Source organism: Rhinoderma darwinii, chromosome 2, assembly GCF_050947455.1.
Source record: "Rhinoderma darwinii isolate aRhiDar2 chromosome 2, aRhiDar2.hap1, whole genome shotgun sequence".
In the NCBI taxonomy this organism is placed as follows: domain Eukaryota; kingdom Metazoa; phylum Chordata; class Amphibia; order Anura; family Rhinodermatidae; genus Rhinoderma; species Rhinoderma darwinii.
In genome coordinates, this window is record NC_134688.1 from 232,841,031 (window position 1) to 232,864,252 (window position 23,222).

General features: G+C 42.5%; 1 protein-coding gene across 7 annotated transcripts in view; it reads left to right on the top strand.

The window, feature by feature from the left end:
• RPH3AL (rabphilin 3A like (without C2 domains)) overlaps nt 1–23,222 on the top strand; it is a 340,146-nt gene that overhangs the window by 241,374 nt on the left and 75,550 nt on the right. The gene's annotated exons all lie outside the window — the stretch shown is intronic.

Genomic DNA, 23,222 nt, shown 5'->3' on the forward strand with positions numbered 1-23,222 from the left:
GCTTTGTTACAGCTCCAGCATAATGGAGAAGTGTCTGGGTAGATTTTATTCAGAACCAGAGGAGTCTTGTACCATCTGGTGGTCTGCTTATATGCGGATTCCTGCATTTTTATGCATCTGAAGATCCCTAGGGAGTTTTTAAAAATCTTGGCCCATTCTCTCTTCATAAAAGTAGTTCATTTCATTCTCCCAAGACTTAATAAAGGGGGTTGCTGAATTGCACAATTTATTGGAATTGTTATATAAAAGAGAAATACATTTTCTAGGAGGATTCTTAAGTAGAAAAGGCTTCTCTAACCACGTCACTGAACGCTCAGGGGAGCCCTTTTTAAGCGCTACCAGAGAAAAACATGTTTTAAAATGATGGTAGGTAAGAAAGTTTAGTGATGCAAAATCTGGAAAGTGGGGACAACACTGTCAGGCAGAATGAAGTCGTACGCCTTTTGAAATGCTGCTTTTAGTAAAAATGTGCATTCTGAAGGGTTTAAAGCTTGGGAGATCAGAAAGTCTCCAACAGAGATCAGTGGACAAAGCACTTGATGGAGGTGACGCAATTGCCTATCTTTCTGCCACCTGATTATCCATTTTAGTGCACAATATGTTGTGCCCAATTTGTGCCACTGAAGATAAATGCCTCATAAATTGTTAAGCCAGTTCTCCCAGGTATGGCGATGCCATATATGTGAACGTAAGCTGCTGTTTGGGCACACTGTAGGGCTCCGAAGGGAGGGAGCTCCGTTTGGCTTTTGGAGTGCAGATTTAGCTTGTCAGTTGTTCTGTTTGGGGTTTGATTGGTATTTCAGTTTATAATGTGGGGGCATATGTAAGCTGACATTAGGTCATAATAAGAGGGTACAATAATGGGGTAAATAAATAATAATCCGCAGATGTGTGGCCGGTGTCACCCAGATAAATGGCGCCCAATCTTTCCACTTTTGGAAAACACACTGCACGTTTTGCATTGCCATATTCTGAGAGCCAGAACTTTTTTATTTTTTCTCCAGCAGAGCTGTGTGAGGGCTTATTTGTTGCTGAACAATCTCTAGTTTTTATTAACCCCTTAATGACCAGGCCATTTTGCACATTAATGACCAAGGATTATTTTTTGTTTTCTCAGTCGCATTCCAAGAGTCGTAACTTTTTTTTTTTATTCCGTAGACATAGCCGTATAAGGGCTTGTTTTCTGCGGGACGAGTTGTATTTTGTAATTGTACCGTTTTTAGATGCTTATAATATATTGATTAACTTTTATTAACTTTATTTTAGTAGAGAATTGAAAATAAGCAGCTATTCCAGCATTGATTTTCACGTTCTAAATTTATGCCGTTTACTATGCAGCGTAAATAACATGTTAACTTTATTCTATGGGTCGGCACGATTACGGGGATACCAAATATGTAAAGGTTTTATATGTTTTCCTACGTTTGCACAATAAAAAGCCTTTTAGAAAAAAATAACTTGTTTTTGCATCGCCGCATTCCAAGAGCCGTTACGTTTTTATTTTTCAGTCAATGTGGCCGTATGGTAGCTTGATTTTTGAGGGCCAATGTGTAGTTTTCATTAGTACTATTTTGGGGTACATAGGACTTATAGATTAATTTTTATTTAATTTTTTATGGGGGGAATGGGAGAAAAGAGAGAATTTTGCTGTATTTTGCGGTGTTTTTTTGGACGCCGTTCATCCGGCGGTTTAATTAATGTGTTCATTTTATTCTTCAAGTTTTTATGATCGCGGGGATACCATATATGTGTATGTGTGATTTGTTTTTACACTTTTACTAAATAAAACCACTTTTGGGCAAAAAAAGTAGTTTTATTTGATTTTCACTGTCATTTATTTATTTTTTTTCCACAAACTTTATTTAACTGATTTACATATTTTTTTTTATAGTCCCACCAGGGGACTTCACTATGCGATCTGCTGATCGCATATATAATGCTTTGGTATACTTAGTATACCAAAGCATTATTGCCTGTCAGTGTAAAACTGACAGGCAATCTGTTAAGTCATGCCTCCGGCATCGCCTATAAGGCAGATGCTGAAGGCAGACCTGGGGGTCTTTGTTAGACCCCCGGCTACCATGGAAACCCGACGGCGACCCGCGATTTCTTTGCGGGGGCGCCGATGCGGTGACAGAGGGAGCTCTGTCACTATTGACAGCGGCATTTAATGGGTTAAGCTGCCGGAATCTGAGCGCGCTTCGATTCCGGCAGTTGCAGCAGGAGCCAGGCTGTGTATAACAGCCGTGCTCCTGCTGCTGATCTCGTGGGTACAGTGGCAGTACCCGCGCCATCACAGGACGGATATATCCGTCGTCCTGCGCGAACTAGCAGCTGCAGAGGATGTATATATCAGTCCTTCGGCGTTAAGGGGTTAATACCGTTTTGGGGTACATGTGATTTGTTTTAATCACTTTTTATTAAAATTTTTTGCAAGCACGGTGACCAATTGTCAATTCTTACAATGTTTTTTATTCATTTTTTTTCAGTGTTCACTGTAGGCTATAAATTACATTATACTTTATTCTGCTGGTCAATGCGATTACGGTGATACCATATGTGCATAGTGTTTTTATGTTTTGCATCGTTTGCATAATAAAATCATTTTTTGCCCCCTGTAGACAGTGCCCCCTGTTGATATTGCCACACTTGGCCCCTTGTAGATATTGCCACACTTGGCCAACTTTAGATAGTGACACACTGTGCCCCCTTACCAACGTCCCACACTCTCTCCTTGATGTTTTCACTGTGATGCTGGCCAAATATCCTCCTCACATGCACTTCGCGCTGTGAGGAGGAGGAGAGAATGAGGGAGAGGCAGAGACTACGACCGTCACACGGATGGCATTCAAGTGACGGACTTTTACACAGCTTTATTGAATTGTATGGGAACCGTGTGCCCGTGATAGCAACCCGATATAGAGCATGTTCTATTTTCAAATCAGCCGTGTGAATGGCCTCATTGGGCTTAACAGATTTTAATGCAGCCATGTGATGGCCGTTTAAACCTGTCATGTGAATAGGGCCTTAGAATGTATCATTCCAAAGCTGAAATTTTCCATGTTCTTGAAAATGGTTATTTTTAGCACATCCTTTAATCTATTGGGAATTCAATATGCCATATTTTCTACAAAATTTAAATGCCGTTTCTATTTATGAATCAATATATAGACTCCACACACATTTGTAATAAGGGCTGGGCACTGTTTATGACACAAACATCCCCCAATGTCACCTAGGCAGCTCCATGAAATGATCCATACACGAGAAACAACAATTAGAGCAGTTGAGGCCAATTTATATATAACATTTTTTACTTTTATTAAACATATATCACAAACAATATTAAAATGCAGCAAGATAAGACTCTAGTAAGAATGGCGGAACTAGTAATAAATATTGTTGCTGATACATTTACATGGCATAACAAAGTAGCATACAGTTACTTATATGAGAATAGTGTATACCTCCCCTCACAAAGGGAAATTTTCAAGCCTAGTGAGTATATTATAAGTATATTGAGTATATGTACATAAAGGAGGATAAAGTAAAGTGACAGTGCTTTATAAAGTAATCTGTATGGCAACAGCCTTACCAATGGTCAGCAAACAGGGTGATAGTGTCCGCTCCTCCACATAAACCCCGACGCGCGTTTCGCCACGAGTGCTTCCTCAGGGGGATGTGTGTCTATGTGCTCCCTTTAGCGACCCTTAAATAGTCCCTGAGACATGTAATTAGTGAGATGCATAACGGCGCATCTCCGTTGGAGCGACCGGAAGCGAGGCAGACCCCACATCCGGCTCCGGGCACGGCAGCACACATCCGGATTCCCGACGCGTGACGGGAGTTCCGGACATGCGCAATGCGCCCATGGAGACGGAGGAGGAGTGCATCGCAACCAGCCGCCGCAAAGGACATGCGCACCACATCTCAGCAAGAACTGTCAGTGAATCGATCTATGTGTTTACATTGTTTTGATCTGCGTGTCCTATCTAATTTCTGGTGTATTAATTAACTTATATGAATCTGATGCCGAAACTGTGTATTATTGAGTTTTAAGGTCGTGTATAGAAAAATGCAATATGTAGGTAGCAGAGAAAATACTGCCAATAAATGAAAAAATTCTATGTGAAAATACCATAATTGGAAAATATAAATTAATTGATTAGTGACAAAAAACACATACGAACCCAGAAAAAAACAAGTCTAAACTAGAACTAGAAGGCTTTGTACAATTGGTGCATTATGTCTAAGTGTATATATCTAACTAGAAGTGCATAATAATTAATATATGTTACACATATTCCAGATCAGACATATGAAAGATGTTGCTATGATGCTGTAGAGAGGTGTAATATGGATTTTTTTTATTCTAGTCTTTGGTTATTAAATGCGTAGGTGGTTTATAAATCGTTTTTATCACTTGAGTAATGTAGGGTATGTACTGTACTATAAACTGTACAATAAATAGCACATATCACAAATATTCAGAAGAGATGTAATTTTGAATGAATAATATGACGATATAAATGTCTGCCATGCTAACAATATGTTGTTCACTATAGTTTGGTGACACAATTCTATATATTTAATGTGGACTTTATTTGGCTACTAAGTTCCTCTTAATTTTTACTGTATTTTAATTATATATGGTACACTTTAGTGTATCTTTGTCTTGCGCTTTTTCACACATTTTAGTTTAGTCTTGTTTTTTTTCTGGGTTCGTATGTGTTTTTTGTCACTGATCAATTAATTTATATTTTCCAATTATGGTATTTTCACATAGAATTTTTTCATTTATTGGCAGTATTTTCTCTGCTACCTACATATTGCATTTTTCTATACACGACCTTAAAACTCAATAATACACAGTTTCGTCATCAGATTCATATAAGTTAATTAATACACCAGAAATGAGATCGGACACGCAGATCAAAACAATGTAAACACATAGATCGATTCACTGACCGTTCTTGCTGAGATGTGGTGCGCATGTCCTTTGCGGCGGCTGGTTGCGATGCACTCCTTCTCCATGGGCGCATTGTGCATGTCAGGAACTCCCGTCACGTGTCGGAAATCCGGATGTGTGCTGCCGTGCCCGGAGCCGGATGTGGGGTCTGCCTCGCTTCCGGTCGCTCCAACGGAGATGCGCCGTTATGCATCTCACTAATTACATGTCTCAGGGACTATTTAAGGGTCGCTAAAGGGAGCACATAGACACACATCCCCCTGAGGAAGCACTCGTGGCGAAACGCGCGTCGGGGTTTATGTGGAGGAGCGGACACTATCACCCTGTTTGCTGACCATTGGTAAGGCTGTTGCCATACAGATTACTTTATAAAGCACTGTCACTTTACTTTATCCTCCTTTATGTACATATACTCAATATACTTATAATATACTCACTAGGCTTGAAAATTTCCCTTGGTGAGGGGAGGTATACACTATTCTCATATAAGTAACTGTATGCTACTTTGTTATGCCATGTAAATGTATCAGCAACAATATTTATTACTAGTTCCGCCATTCTTACTAGAGTCTTATCTTGCTGCATTTTAATATTGTTTGTGATATATGTTTAATAAAAGTAAAAAACATTATATATAAATTGGCCTCAACTGCTCTAATTGTTGTTTCTCGTTTCTATTTATGGTGTAAACTTTTGACTTTTTCTTTTTTTTTAGTTTTAATTGTTTAAATGTAAAATATAGAAGATTAAACTTGCAGTTTGGTGAGGAGCTGTGTATAAAACTTAATTTCGAAGTGATCATTTCTAATGAAACCAATGTTACATTTCTGAATCGTTCACATTTATTCTTTGAATTTGTAGTTCCTGGTCATTTTGACCTCTACACACAATGCTGTTTGTTGGTAAATGGATTCTCATTTTATTTATCAAACTTCCTAAATTGAAAAATCTTGTTCTTTTGATTAAAACTGTTTCTTTGTGTAATGCCAGCAGGTCATAGAAATAATGTCCAGTTAACTCTCGAAAAATATGTACTGGATATCCTTTCTTTCTTTGTATACATGCTCAAAATATTTCTCTTTGTGTAGAAAGATTGCTGTAACCCCTTAGTGACCAGGTTATTTTAGACCTTAAAGAGGCTCTGTCACCAGATTTTGCAGCCCCTATCTGCTACTGCAGCAGATAGGCGCTGCAATGTAGATTACAGTAACGTTTTTATTTTTAAAAAACGAGCATTTTTGGCCAAGTTATGACCATTTTCGTATTTATGCAAATGAGGCTTGCAAAAGTACAACTGGGCGTGTTGAAAAGTAAAAGTACAACTGGGCGTGTATTATGTGCGTACATCGGGGCGTGTTTACTACTTTTACTAGCTGGGCGTTGTGTATAGAAGTGTCATCCACTTCTCTTCACAACGCCCAGCTTCTGGCAGTGCAGCACTGTGACGTCACTCACAGGTCCTGCATCGTGTCGGCACCAGAGGCTACACTTGATTCTGCAGCAGCATCAGCATTTGCAGGTAAGTAGCTACATCGACTTACCTGCAAACGCCGATGCTGCTGCAGAATCATCTGTAGCCTCTGGTGCCGACACGATGCAGGACCTGTGAGTGACGTCACAGTGCTGCACTGCCAGAAGCTGGGCGTTGTGAAGAGAAGTGGATGACACTTCTATACACAACGCCCAGCTAGTAATAGTAGTAAACACGCCCCGATGTACGCACATAATACACGCCCAGTTGTACTTTTACTTTTCAACACGCCCAGTTGTACTTTTGCAAGCCTCATTTGCATAAATACGAAAATGGTCATAACTTGGCCAAAAATGCTCGTTTTTTAAAAATAAAAACGTTACTGTAATCTACATTGCAGCGCCTATCTGCTTCAATAGCAGATAGGGGTTGCAAAATCTGGTGACAGAGCCTCTTTAACCCCTTAATAGCGAAGGTGTTTTAAACCTTAGTGACCAGAGCAATTTTCGCAGTTTTGCTATTCACAGATGTAACGCAGTATAAGGCCTCATTTACACGAGCGTGTGCGTTTTGCGCGCGCAAAAAACGCAGCGTTTTGTGTGCGCAAAAGGCACTTGACAGCTCCGTGTGTCATCCGTGTATGATGCACGGCTGCGTGATTTTCGCGCAGCCGCCATCATAGAGATGAGGCTAGTCGACGTCCGTCACTGTGCATGGTGCTGAAAGAGTTAACTGATCGGCAGTAACTCTTTCAGCACTCTCGACAGTGCATTCCGATCACCATATAGAGTAACCTGTTTAAAAAAAAAGAGGTTCGTACTTACCGAGAACTTCCCGGCCGTTGCCTTGGTGACGCGTCCTTGGTGACGCGTCCTTGGTGACGCGTCCTTGGTGACGCGTCCTTGGTGACGCGCCTCTCGACATCTGGCCCCACCTCCCTGGATGACGCAGCAGTCCATGTGACCGCTGCAGCCTGTGCTTGGCTTGTGATTGGCTGCAGCTGTCACTTGGACTGAATTGTCATCCCGGGAGGTCAGACTGGAGGAAGAAGCCGGGAGTTATCGGTAAGTCAGAACTTTTTTTTTTTACACGTTCACGTATATTGGAATCGGAAGTCACTGTCCAGGGTGCTGAATCAGTTTAACTCTTTCAGCACCCTGCACAGTGACTGTCTCCTGCCGGGTTTGGTCAAAACGAGTTCGGCCGAACCCGGTAAAGTTCGGTTCGCTCATGTCTAAGACACTCCGTTCGGATGTTTGTAAACAGAAAAGCACGTGGTGCTTTTCTGTTTACATTCAGTTTGACAGCTCTTGCGCGAATCACGCAGTTCGCACGGAAGTGCTTCCGTGCGACCTTCGTGGTTTTCACGCACCCGCACGATTATAGAACATGTCATGAGTTCAAAGCGCAAAATTCACGCATCGTCTGCACTGCCCCATAGAGTAATATAGGTGCGTACGACACGCGTGAAAAGCACGCGCGTCGCACGCGCGTATATTACGCTCGTGTAAATGAGGCCTAACTCTGTATGTGTTTTATGTATCGATGTGAATTTTGCACTGTTTTCTTGGGAAATGTAGTGCTTCCTTTTTGTGGTATATATGTATCGGTAACATTTTTGTTACTTTTTTTTTATAGCCGTGGAAAGACAAAATTTCTTTTTTTTTTCTGATTTTTCATTATTTAAAATGAAACAGTTTGAAAATAAAAGTAATTGTATCATACAAATGTATTGAAATATTTTTTTTCATTTATCCTTATAAGGACACCTGACTTGGAGGTGTAGTTTTATATTTTTTTACCAGACATGTAGTATAAAACACAAGTGCCCCTTTTTTCAATTGCGCACTAAAATGTCTTAATTTAGTTTTCTACACCATGGTATTAATTAGAGATGAGCGAACCGGGACAACCGAACCCGGTTTCGGTCCGAACATCGTGAAAAGTTAGGTTCGCAGCGAATCTCCGATCGTTGCCCTGAAGCCCGAGGCTGTTACTAACAGCCCGGTCTTCAGCAGCACCCCGCACGATGGCAGAAAAGTTATTCTGAAGTGCTGACGTGAAAAGCCGACACTTTAGAAGAACTACCCTGAACGGCTGACGTAAAAACACTATACGCCGGTCGTTAAGGGGTTAATGACCAATCCATTTTTTACGTTTTTCCATCGTCTCATTCAAAGAGCTATAACTTTTTTATTTTTGCATCGACACAGCGGTATAAGGTCTTGTTTTTTGTGGGACAAGTTGTAATTTTTAATAGCACTATTTTGGGGTACATAGAATTTATTGATTAACTTTTAGTAACTTTTTTTGGGGGGGGAATACATAAAAACCTTCAATTTCGCCACACTTTTTTGCGTCCTAAATATACGCCGTTTACCGTGTGATATAAATAACACTATAACTTTATTCAGTGGGTTGTTGCGATACCAAATTTATATATCCAAAGGAAAATGTGGGCAGCACAGTAGAATAAAGCACCTCCAGGGATCCGACTTGTAAATCCCCAAATGTAGACAAAAAATGGAAAGAGAGGCAGCACTCCACAGGTCATGATAGAATAAATGTATTCACCCATCAGTGAAGAAGATAAAACGTTTCAGCTGCTCAATGGCTTGACAAAGGCTGCATTGAGCAGCTGAAACGTTTAATCTTTTTCACTGATGGGTGAATAAATGTATTCTATCTTGACCTGTGAAGTGATGCCTCTCTTTCCATTTTTGACCAAATCTATATAGATTTTGTATGTTACAACCACTTTTTTTTTTTTAATTATTTGTTTTTGTGTCTCCATATTTGACGAGCATAACTTTTATTTTTATTTTTTCGCCGATGCAGTTGTATGAGGACTTTTTTTTTTTTTTTTGCGGGACGACTTGTAGTTTTTATCAGTATCATTTTGGAGTAGATGCGACTTTTTGATCACTTTTTATTGCATTTTTTTTAAGGCAGGCTTTAAAGAAAACAGCAATTTTTGCATTGTTTTTTATTTTATTTTTTACGACGTTCACCATGTGTGTTAAATGATGCAATCTTTTTTAGCTGGGGTCGTTACGGACGTGGCCATACAAAATAGGTGTAACTTTTTAACTTTATTTTGCTGTTAAAAAATAAAGCCGTTTGTAAGGGAAAAAGTGGGTTTTACATTTTTTTTTTCACATTTTTTTTTTTAAATAAACTTTATTAAACTTTTTTACTAATCCCCCTAGGGGACTTTAATATGCGATCCTCCATTCGCTTTTTTAATACACTGCAATACTTTAAAAAAGTTGTGGCTCTTGGAACGCGGGGAGGAAAAAACTAAAAAGTAAAAGAAAAAAATGAATCAGTCCAGAAAGGGTTAATTACTTTCTAATGAAAAACCATTTATGACCACACGTGGGGTATTGCCGTACTCGGGAGAAATTGCTTTACAAATGTTGGGCAGCTTTTACCCCCTTTATCCTTTGTGAAATTGAAAAAAATGCAACATTTTAGTGGAAGAAATGTTGATATTCATTTTCATGGCCCAATTCTAATAAATCCTGCAAAAGACTTGTGGGGTCTAAATGCCCACTATATCCCTAGATAGATTCTTTAAGTGGTGTAATTTCCACTTTTGGGGGGTTTCCACTGTTTTGGCCTCTCAGGGGCTTTGCAAATGCGACATGGCACCCAAAAACCATTTCAGCTAAATTTGAGCTCCAAAAGCCAAATAGCGCTCCTTGCCTTCTAAGCCCCGCTGTGGGTCCAAACAGCACTTTATTACCACATATGGAGTATTTACGTAATCGGGAGAAATGGTTTTACAAATGTTGGGGTGCTTTTTCGCCTTTATTCCTTGTAAAAATTAAAAATGGCTACCTTTTTTCAGAAAAAAAGTCGATTTTTACCTTTACAGAATAATTCCAATGAATTCAGCAAAACAACCGTGGGGTCAAAATGCTAACTTTACCCCTAGAAAAATTCCTTGATGAGTGTAGTTTCCAAAATGGGGTCACTTTCCGGGGGATTCCACTATTTTGTTCCCTTCAGTGCAATTCAAACGCGACATGGCACTGAAAACTATACCAGCAAAATCAGAATTTCAAAATCCAAATGGTGCTCCTTGCCTTCTGAGTCCTGCTGTGGGTCCAAACAGCAGTTTATTACCACATATGGGGTATTGCTATAATCAGGAGAAATTGCTTTACATATGTTGGGGTGTTTTTTCTCTTTTATTCCTTGAAAAAATTACAAATTTCTACGTTTTTTCAGAAAAAAAGTCACCTTCACAAACTTATTCAAATAAATTTAGCAAAAAAACTGTGGGTTCAAAATGCTAATTATACCACTAGATAAATTCCCTGAGGGGTGTAGTTTCCAAAATGAGGTCACTTTTGGGGGTCTTTATTGTTTTGGCCCCACAAGACCTCTTCAAACCTGACATGGTACCTAAAATATATGCTAAAAAAAAGGAGGCCCCAAAATCCACTAGGTACTCCTTTGCTTCTGAGGCCGGTGTTTCAGTCCATAACCGCACTAGGGCCACATGTGGGGTATTTCTAAAAACTGCAGAATCTGGGCAATAAATAATAAGTTACATTTCTCGGGTAAAACCTTCTGTGGTGCAGAAAAAAATGTATTACAAATGAATTTTGTAAAAAAAAATGAAATTTGTAACTTTCACCTCTACTTTGCTTTAATTCCTGTGAAACGCCTAAAGGGTTAATACACTTTCTGAATGCCGTTTTGAATCCTCTAAGGGGTGCAGTTTTCAAAATGGGGTGATTTATGGGGACTTTCTAATATATAAGGCCCTCAAAGCCACTTCAGAACTGAATTGGTCCTTGTAAAAATCGCCTTTTGAAATTTTCTTGAAAATATGAGAAATCGCTGCTAAAGTTCTAAGTCTGTAACGTCCTAGAAAAATAAAAGAATGTTCAAAAAACGATGCAAACATAAAGTAGACATATGGGTGATAACTAGTAACTATTTTGTGTGGTATTACTATCTGTTTTACAAGCAGATACATTTAAATTGAGAAAAATGCTAACTTTTGCAAATTTTCTACAAATCTTGGTGTTTTTTTACAAATAAATATTGAATTTATCAACCAAATTTTTTCACTAACATAAAGTACAATATGTCACGAGAAAACAATCTCAGAATCGCTTGAATAGGTAAAAGCATTCCGGAGTTATTACCACATAAAGTGACACATGTCAGATTTGAAATATCGGCTTCGTCCTGAAGGCCAAAACAGGCTCAGTCCTGAAGGGGTTAAGATGTGATGTGGGGTCTGCATGGATAAGACTTGTTTTTCCTGCACTTGACACAGATCCATGAAAGGAATGAGATTTGTGGTATTTGGAGGCCATGTCAACACCTTGTACACTTTACGTTCCTCAAACCATTCCTGAACAATTTTTGGAGTGTCGCCGGGTAAATAATCCTGCTGAAAGTCACAACTGCCATTAGGGAATACCATGAAGGGGTTTACTTTGTCTGCAACAATGTTTAGATAGGTGGTACTGTATGTGTCAAGGTAGCAATCACATGAATGCTAGGACCTATTTCGCAGCAGAAAATTGTCCAGAGCATCACACTGCCTCCGTCTGCCTTCTATCTGTCCATAGTGCTTCCTGGGACTATCTCTTCCCCAAGTAAGGGATACACACACACACACACACACACACACACACACACACACACACACCAAGCCGTCCACATAATGTTAAAGAAAAAGTGATTTATCAGGTTTGCCAACCTTCTTCTATTGCTCCGAGGTCCAGTTATGATGCTCACATGCCCATTGTAGACGGTTTCATCGGTGGACAGTGGTCAGCATGGGCACTCCGACCGGTTTGCGGTTACGCAGCCCAAAATGCGTAAGATTATTGTGACGATCGCCGATCTCAGGTCACGTCACAGGGGTGAACTACACTACTGAGTTTATTAATTTACCTCATAAATCCACGCCCACCTACTCTAGATGACAGGATTATGCTAAATTACTCCCGTAGTTTCCAACACCCCAATAATTTATACCACAGTATGCTACCACCACCTATACTTATCTAGGCAATAGGGGCCTAAGTCTCTATGTTCCCTTAACACCAGTTCCTATAACACAGGTTATCTAAATTGAACATAAAATACAGGTAACGTTCCTCACCTTCGGAAGATTAAGTTCTGTAAGACTACAAGGAAGAGACTTATAAATATTTCAGATTTAATACACAATAGTGCAGTGCAATACATACAATAGTTGTCAGAATAAAAGATAAAAAATATACATACAGTTACAATGCAATCAAACAGTTTATGAAAATAAAAGGGATAAAAGAAACAGAACAAAACCTTACTGATGTACAGCGGCGATATCCTGGCTGTGGGGACAGCTGAAAATATGGGCAGTCACTCCAACCGAGATATGGATCCCCAACGACTGACACTGACCCTCACTTCTCATGGCATTTTAAACCCAGTTTTTTCCCTCCAGTTCACTGGCTGGTGATGTCACTGAGAGGAGGCTGTTCATATGATAATGAAGGGTACTCCTCCCATTACACAGTTGTATTTCTATAGAGAAACATAAAAGTGATCATGTGTCCTTGCAGGAATCCCCTAGAAATATAATATTACCTGCATTCACCTGTGCAGACATTTACCAACCAGGGCATATCAAACACCACTATAATAGGCCCATGTTTTTAGCCAATAGCCAATCCCAGGTAGTTCCTCTGAGTGTAGGGATCTGAATTTGACATATATATGAGGGCTATTTTCCCTGATCATAACTAGCTATGTGCGTCATTACAAATATAAATTATGACGGGGTTTGCCTTGATGTATCATACTTTCTTTGAACACCATGCCATTCTCCCATGTTTCTCCTGGTCCACAGACAGACACACCACAGGCAGCCATTTGCATAGCTTTAGATGTTTGGTCAGCCCTAGTGACAAATCCTTAATCGGCACATCTCGCACCTTGGTGAGGAAAGAGCCAATTAAACATTTGTCAGACAGTGGACATTCTTTGATGGCCAAAGATCTGCATTTCCTATGTAAATCCGATGTATCTTCTTTGTCATAAGGAGTTATGAAATGACCTCCTAATAGCCTACTTTTGATTCTCTTACCTATAACACCACACCTCCCCCCTTAAGACATGGCATGGGATCATTGATATAGCCATCAATATCCCAAGCCGATCTCCGCAGCTTCCCCCTGGCGCGATAACCCATCTGCGTTGCCATGCTCACTGCCCTTTTTGTGCTGGATAGTGAAATCATATTGTTGCAAGGCTAAACTCCATCTCAGCAGCTTCCCGTTATCACCTGCTACCCTGTGCAACCAACTAAGTGGGTTGTGGTCGGTCACTGCGGTAAATCTGCGCCCATAGAGGTATGCCTGTAATTTCTGCAAGGCCCATACAATGGCCAAACATTCCTTCTCTACGGTGGCATAGGCCACCTCCCTCGGTAGAAGCTTTCTGCTCAAATACATTATTGGATGTTCATGCCCTTCTGGATTGACCTGGCTGAGCACTGCGCCTAGCCCATAGGCGCTGGCGTCAGTCTGCACCACAAACTTACGAGTGAAATCCGGGCTTTGCAAGACTGGGGAGCTAGCAAGGGCAGCTTTTAAAGCTGACAGAGAACTCTCGCAGTCGGCAGTCCAATTCACTATTTGCGGCTGTTTCTTCCTTGTGAGGTCTGTCAAAGGTTTTGCTAGGGAACTATAGTTAGGAACAAACTTTCTATAGTATCCTGCGGTCCCCAAAAAGGACATAACCTGTTTTTTGGTCTTAGGAGTGGGCCAGGCAGAAATTGCATCAACCTTTCCTGGCTCTGGCTTTAGTGTCCCTCCACCCACCTTGTGCCCGAGGTACTGCACTTCGGTCATGCCGATTTGACACTTTCCAGGCTTGATGGTCAGTCCTGCATCCTGGATACGCCTGAGCACCTGTGACAGGTGGGTCAGGTGATCCTCCCAGGTCTGACTGAATACAGCAATGTCATCCAGGTAAGCGACAGCAAACCCTTCAAACTTCTCTAACAGCTTGTTCACCAAGCGCTGGAAGGTGGCAGGAGCATTTTTCATACCAAAGGGCATTACCTTGGACTCATAGAGTCCAAAGGGGGTGATGAAAGCGGACCTCTCCTGCGCTTCCACGGACATAGGGATTTGCCAATACCCCCGACTTAAATCCATAATTGTTAGGTACCGGGCACCGGCTAGCTGATCCAAAAGCTCATCTATGCGGGGCATTGGATACGCGTCAAACACAGTGATGGTATTCAACTTCCTGTAGTCCACGCAAAATCGTGTTGTCTTGTCCTTTTTGGGGACAAGCACTACAGGTGATGCCCAGGCACTTTGAGACTCCTGGATCACGCCCAGCCCTAACATTTCCTCTATTTCTTTCTTCATGTCAGCCCTCACTTCTAGGGAAACTCTATAAGCTGCTTGCCTAACAGGTTGGTGATGCCCCGTGTCTACATGGTGAGTTGCTAGCGGAGTTCTCCCAGGTCTCCCTGTAAAAGTGGCAAGGAAGGGGTTAAGTACCTCCTGCAGCTGGAACTTCTGACCCTCAGACAGCTGTGAATTGACTACGGCATCCTCAATGGATCCTATCTCCTTTGCGGAAGCCACTAAATCCAGCAGTGTTTCACTTTCTCCATCCTCTGGCAAACTGCAGACTGGCAGAGCGCACATATCCCGGTCATAATGCGCCTTGATCATATTCACATGAAAAACTTTGTGTTTCTTGCGAACATGATCGATCGTGACTACGTAGTCCACATCGTTGAGGCGTTGATGAATTGGATATGGGCCTTCCCATGCTGCCTGGAGTTTGTTTTGGGTCATAGGGACCAGTACCCATACCTTCTGACCCACCGCATACACTCTCTCTCGGGCATTCCTATCATACCACCTCTTCTGACTTGCCTGTGCCTGCACCATATTCTCATGTACTAGGCCTGTCAGTTCCTGCATCCTCTCTCTGAATTTCAAGACATAATCTATCACAGAGACCTCTGGTGTAAACAATTCTCCCTCCCATGCTTCTTTCATGAGATCTAGGGGTCCCCGTACCCTCCTTCCATACAGGAGCTCAAAGGGTGAGAAACCAGTTGATGCCTGCGGTACCTCTCTGTAAGCAAATAGCAGGTGCGGGAGATAACGCTCCCAGTCTCGCCCTTGGGACGCCACAAGCATTCGTAGCATCTGCTTGAGGGTCCCGTTAAACCTTTCACACAGACCATTAGTCTGAGGATGGTAAGGGCTGGCCACCAGGTGTTGCACCTGTATTTTCTTACAGAGGCACTGCATCAAATTTGACATAAACTGGGTCCCCTGATCTGTGAGCATCTCCCTGGGAAATCCTACACGGGAAAATATGGTCAGAAGGGCGTCTGCTACCTTATCAGCCCTGATGGAGGATAATGCTATGGCTTCTGGGTAACGTGTGGCATAATCCACTACCGTCAGGATAAAGCGCTTTCCAGAACTGCTGGGTATGGCCAAGGGCCCTACCAGATCCACAGCAATCCGTCGAACAGGCTCATCAATTATGGGCAAAGGAATGAGGGGGGCCCGGTGCACAGATCCCGACTTCCCCATCCTTTGGCACACATTACAGGAACGGCAGTAATCTGTCACATCATTCCCCAGGCCAGGCCAGTAAAAGTTGTGTTTTAGGCGACTCTTAGTCTTACTTATCCCTAGGTGACCAGCTAGTGGTATTTCATGAGCCACCCGCAGGAGTTGTTCCCTGAACTGACGTGGCACCACTAGTTGCCTGTCTTTTAATACATCCTGCTGGGGGTCAGTGGAAATACTTTGTCTATACAGTCTCCCCTGGTCCCAGGTTATTTTTTCAGTGTCCCCCTCCTCTGGGGTCCGATCAGCCAGCTGTCGCAGCTTCTGCAGACTATCGTCAGTGTGTAGGGCCGTCTGAAACAACTGACATTCTGCGTCTGTACTGGCTGATAGCAACACATTCTGACTAACTTCTGCCGCTGGCTGCGGGCTGTCAGCTGTCCCCACTTCCTCTGCAGCAGACACAGTAGGGGGCCCAGAACCCAGGTTTGTGTTACAGGCACCCTGACTGCGCGTCACAGGAGAAATGGACACAACCTTCTCCCCGTCTTGGTGAACTGGTGTGTGTGTGCATGTGACAGGGATTTCATGCATGTTTATGACGTTTCCCGCTACTAAATCTACACACAAATCATTATCTGACGCTATACAATCACTTACATCATTGCTAGTTATACAGTCTATATCCAATGCATTGTTAGATGAGTCTAGGCTATCACTAAGCACAGTAACATTATGTAAGTCTATAACATTGCTGGACACAGGGTCATCACATTCCATAGTATTGACAGTTTCATTATTATCATATACTACCTGCGGTGACACACATGGGGCAGCAAGTACGCTAGAGTCCTCCTCAAGGTCTGAAGAAATATATCTGGAGACTAAACGTCCCAGATCGGTTCCTAGTAACACATTAGTGGGGATTTTATCCGTCACTCCCACATCCATCATCCCTCTTCCCGCCCCCCAATCCAGGTAAACTCGTGCCATGGGTAAGGCCGGGATCAGACCACCAACTCCAGAAACAGTTAGAGTTTTTCCTGGGATAATGTCTTCTGAAGAAACAAGCTCTGGGTGGACAAGAGTCATTTCGGCACCAGTGTCCCTCAGTCCCATGGTAACCGTCTTGCCCACAGTGACCGCTTGTAAATTGTCACAAGATGCCCTCTCCCTCCCACCCACAAACAAAACTGCTGGGGACAAAATAGATGGTTTGGGCAAAGGGGTAGTTTTCCTCTTCTCTGGGCAAGCAGTGCTGATATGCCCCACTTGGTTGCATCCAAAACACCTGCGATTATCAACAGCAGGCCTGGGAAGTGGGGCAGGGGCAACACCTCCTGGTGATCTGCGAGTAGGGGCAAAAGTGTTAATAGGGGGCTTTCCCCCTTTCCAGCCTGGAACAGCAGGCTTTCGCGCCTCTGGCGCTCTGTTGGCGGCATATACATCCGCTATCTGGGCAGCTTTATCCAGGGTCTTGGGCTCACGGTCCAAAATAAACTGTCGTACTTCCATAGGACAGGTGTGGAGAAACTGGTCCAGGATCATCAGATCCTCCAAATCTTCAAAGGTGTTGACAGCTAATCCCTGCGTCCACTGCCTGAAGTGGTTCTTTAGTCCATCGGCCAGGTCTGAGTAACTGTCAGTACCCGTGCGCTGCAAAGCCCGAAATCGTTTCCTGTATACCTCTGGGGTGAGGTTAAATCGTTGGATTAAGGCCTTTTTAATAGCCTCATAATCTTGATCGATAGTTGTGGGCAGGGCTGCAAACACCTCCAGAGCTTTGCCTTTCAGCCCTGGAGTCAGATACTTAGCCCAGTCTGCAGGTGGCAGTTGGAATTGTCGGCAGACCTTTTCAAAACCTTTTAGATAAACATCCAGATCGCCGTCTTTCTCCATGACAGGGAAACGCTCTAGACGGGGTTTAAGGTTTACTGTGTCCGTGGGCTCACCCTGAGGTGAGGATGAAGCACTTGGCAGCTGCATTTGGGTCAACTTGAGCTGGTACTCCCGCTCTGCCTGGCGTTCTGCATACTCTCGCTCCGCTTGACGTTCCGCAAACTCTGCTTTGCGTTGTGCAGCTTCTCGCTCTGCTTGGCGTTGTGCAGCTTCTCGTTCTGCTTGGCGCTCTTGCATCACCAGTTGCATCCGCATATTCGGATCACAGTTGCCAATCTGCTGGAGGATTAGAGAAAGAGAAGACTCCATACCGTTTTGAGACCTGGTACTGCTGGTACTGCCATGCCCAGCCAGTTCCTGACTTGAGTCTCCTGTCCGTTCCTCTGAGGCTGAAGTTTCCTGCTCTGTTCCCTCGGAATGGTGGAGCTGTGTATCATCTGCCACCAACGCTAGGATCAGATCCACTTTACTTTTGTTCGTTCCGTCCAGCCTTCTCTCCTCACAGAGGACTAGCAGTTCATCTTTCCTCTTATTTCTATACACCTCTGCCATCTTATCAGCGGTTTTTCAAAATAAAAGAAAGAAAAGAAAAAACAAGAAGGGGAAGGGAAACTGTTTTGCACGTGTGTATGTTAGCTGACAAATAGTATGCACTGAGTTCTTCCTTGTGGACTGTTGTATTCTTTTCAAGGATACTCCAGCCCTTAAGTGTAAAGGTTAATTTCTTAAACAAAACACTTAACGTCTTTAACAGTGTAAATGACAATAACACTATCCCACCGCTGCCACCAATCTGTGACGATCGCCGATCTCAGGTCACGTCACAGGGGTGAACTACACTACTGAGTTTATTAATTTACCTCATAAATCCACGCCCACCTACTCTAGATGACAGGATTATGCTAAATTACTCCCGTAGTTTCCAACACCCCAATAATTTATACCACAGTATGCTACCACCACCTATACTTATCTAGGCAATAGGGGCCTAAGTCTCTATGTTCCCTTAACACCAGTTCCTATAACACAGGTTATCTAAATTGAACATAAAATACAGGTAACGTTCCTCACCTTCGGAAGATTAAGTTCTGTAAGACTACAAGGAAGAGACTTATAAATATTTCAGATTTAATACACAATAGTGCAGTGCAATACATACAATAGTTGTCAGAATAAAAGATAAAAAATATACATACAGTTACAATGCAATCAAACAGTTTATGAAAATAAAAGGGATAAAAGAAACAGAACAAAACCTTACTGATGTACAGCGGCGATATCCTGGCTGTGGGGACAGCTGAAAATATGGGCAGTCACTCCAACCGAGATATGGATCCCCAACGACTGACACTGACCCTCACTTCTCATGGCATTTTAAACCCAGTTTTTTCCCTCCAGTTCACTGGCTGGTGATGTCACTGAGAGGAGGCTGTTCATATGATAATGAAGGGTACTCCTCCCATTACACAGTTGTATTTCTATAGAGAAACATAAAAGTGATCATGTGTCCTTGCAGGAATCCCCTAGAAATATAATATTACCTGCATTCACCTGTGCAGACATTTACCAACCAGGGCATATCAAACACCACTATAATAGGCCCATGTTTTTAGCCAATAGCCAATCCCAGGTAGTTCCTCTGAGTGTAGGGATCTGAATTTGACATATATATGAGGGCTATTTTCCCTGATCATAACTAGCTATGTGCGTCATTACAAATATAAATTATGACGGAGTTTGCCTTGATGTATCATACTTTCTTTGAACACCATGCCATTCTCCCATGTTTCTCCTGGTCCACAGACAGACACACCACAGGCATCCATTTGCATAGCTTTAGATGTTTGGTCAGCCCTAGTGACAAATCCTTAATCAGCACATCTCGCACCTTGGTGAGGAAAGAGCCAATTAAACATTTGTCAGACAGTGGACATTCTTTGATGGCCAAAGATCTGCATTTCCTATGTAAATCAGATGTATCTTCTTTGTCATAAGGAGTTATGAAATGACCTCCTAATAGCCTACTTTTGATTCTCTTACCTATAACACCACAATTATCAATGTTATTCACTTCAGCTGTCAGTGGTTTCAAGTGTCTTGCACTGGCTGTTCTGCTACAGACACCACTGCACTGGGTCTTGGACAGTGTCAGGACCCAGTGCAGCTGAGCCAGAAGTGAGGAGGGTAACTATACAGACCATTATCTATTGGATTAAACCAATAAATAACAGCCAATTGTTTTATTTTTATTTTTTTTTAAATCTACCGAGGGTCCGTGCAACACCACCTCCACATTCTGCCCTGGTAGCCCCTCTAGCTCCACCCTTGTTTTGGTACATATTTATCGAAAATGATAAAGGACTCTCAACTATGTGTAAGGATTGAATAACAATCTTTTTGAGTGCTAATATAGAAATAAGCCATGAATTGAAATGTTTTTTACCCTCCAATACAATGATTATTTGAGACACAATATTAGTGCTTTCTGAAAACTAAGAAAACATTGTTTATAACAGATGACATAGGGAGGACAGGATCATAGTGATCAATGCTTTAATTCTATATGTATTACCAAAACAGAAAGGTGCACAGAAATTAAATAAGGTTGCTTTTATTTGGTAATTTATGGCAAAATATTGAAGTTAGATGTTTTCTTTGTGGATTGATGTGCTTTAGCTGGAGGCTTTTATTGCACTATTTAAATCATTTCAGGGGATGGTCATGGATAAACTCATGTGTTGATTTATCGATTGAGCACTGTATGTCACCTTAAAATCTGTGAAATGTACCATTGCAGTAATAACAATTGGCATAATTGCTTTGTTCAAATGTCGTTCAGTATGAATCACGTACCGTATGAATGTTAATCACAACTTTTACGGACACAAACAACTTTTTCGTTTGTGTCTACAAAGAGGGGTTTGGCCTTCCAGGGGCACAAGTGTCCTCTATTTACTATATGTTTTCTGCTACTTTTGTTCTTAGAAAAGTGGTGGTGATCAACGCCAGGTGAGATATGGCATTGTTCAACAGTAATCGCTATATTTCCTGGCATGCGTAGAGGGTATTGAGAAATACAAACCTCACTACTCTGTTTTCCAGACTGGCGTACTGCTTAGCCAGTATGCCAGTCTTAATAAACTACCCATAATCAGTTTATGTTTAGGACAAGAGTGTTTCTCTATTGTAGTGAGATAAAATATAGATTGTTCCAGAGGTTCTTTCCTTAAACAATACTAAAAAGCAGACTTGTACATCACCATTTCTACAGACATATCCTCCAAACAAGGTGATGATTTTAGCAAATCTTTCAGTTTTATTTGATCAAAAATTGATGCCAGAGGTTTAGTGCAACGTTTCGGTCGTATATTAGACCTTCATCAGGCTCTACAAGAGCAAAATATATTGCAAAACAGTAGATTAGCATCATGTGGATAAATAGATATACAACATAAATCAAGGTAAGGGGAGAAATAAAAGGGAGGAGGCATAAAGCAAACGTAAATTAAAACCGGTGTCTATGGCATGTGCGCAAACATTGAACATAGACATGGTACATCAGTGGCCGATTAAGTAGATTATAGGCCCTGGGCTGTTACCCAAACTCGGGCCCCCCTTCTCCCCCGCCACACCGTAACACTACCTTTTTGTGCAAGCATTAACAAATGGGTGTTACGATTCCCCTTGTCAAAGGGCTGTGTCCCTACATACTGACAGTCTCCAACCATCGCTGACAGTATCACACTGTGCAGGGACACATCCTCCTGACAAGGGAAATGGTAACAAGCATTTGTCTGTCAGTCTTGGACTGCACAAAGACTTTTTGTGAAACACAAGGATTTCCTATAATAAACATGTCAGGAAATAAATAAATCTAGTGACTCACAGGTGACGACTTCTCAGATTCTGGTAACTTTTTTCCTCTTTTCTTCTCCATCCGTTCCAGACTTCATGACGACTTCTCCCGGTCATGACCCATTTCTGCAGAATTTGCCACATAGATGTCTTCTGTTTCTCACTTTTCCAACATTTCTACACCTGTAAACGAAAATAAAATTATCATGGTGCCACACACTGTGCCTCTAAATATAATCGCACCATACACTGCGCCCCTGAATATAAGTATGTTAAACACTGTATAGTAAAGCACCACGTGCACAAAGGCCCCTGTAGATAGTGCCACACACAGCCCCCTGTAGATAGCATCACACACACAGCCCCTGTAGATAGCGTCACACACACCCTGTAGATAGCGTCACACACAGCCCCCTGTAGATACCACCACACACAGCCCCCTGTAGATACCTCCACACACAGCCCCTTTAGATACCGCCACACACATCCCTCTGTAGATAGCGTCACACACATCCCCCTGTAGATAGTGTCACTCACACACACACCCTGTAGATAGCGTCACACACACACACCCTGTAGATAGCGTCACACACACATGCCCCTGTAGATAGCGTCACACACATGCCCCTGTAGATAGCGTCACACACACCCTGTAGATAGCGTCACACACAGCGCCCTGTAGATACCACCACACACAGCCCCTGTAGATACCGCCACACACATCCCTCTGTAGATAGCGTCACACACACACACCCTGTAGATAGCGTCACACACACATGCCCCTGTAGATAGCGTCACACACATGCCCCTGTAGATAGCGTCACACACATGCCCCTGTAGATGGCGTCACACACACACCCCCCTGTAGATAGCCTCACACACACATCACCCTGTAGATAGCCTCACACACACACCCCCCTGTAGATAGCCTCACACACACATCCCCCTGTAGATAGCCTCACACACACATCCCCCTGTAGATAGCCTCACACACACATCCCCCTGTAGATAGCCTCACACACACATCCCCCTGTAGATAGCCTCACACACACATCCCCCTGTAGATAGCGTCACACACACATCCCCCTGTAGATAGCGTCACACACACATCCCCCTGTAGATAGCGTCACACACACATCCCCCTGTAGATAGCGTCACACACATCCCCCTGTAGATAGCGTCACACACACATCCCCCTTTAGATAGCGTCACACACACATCCCCCTGTAGATAGCGTCACAAACACAGCCCCTGTAGATAGCGCCACACACACACACACACACAGCCCCTGTAAATAGTGCCACACACCGCAGTAATGAAGGGAGGGAGTGAGTGATGGCAGGGAGGGAGGGAGGGATGGTGGGAGTGAATGATGGGAGGGATTGATGGAGGGATGATGGGAGGGAGTGATGGAGGGATGGAATGAGTGATGGAGGGATGAAGAGAGGGAGTGAGG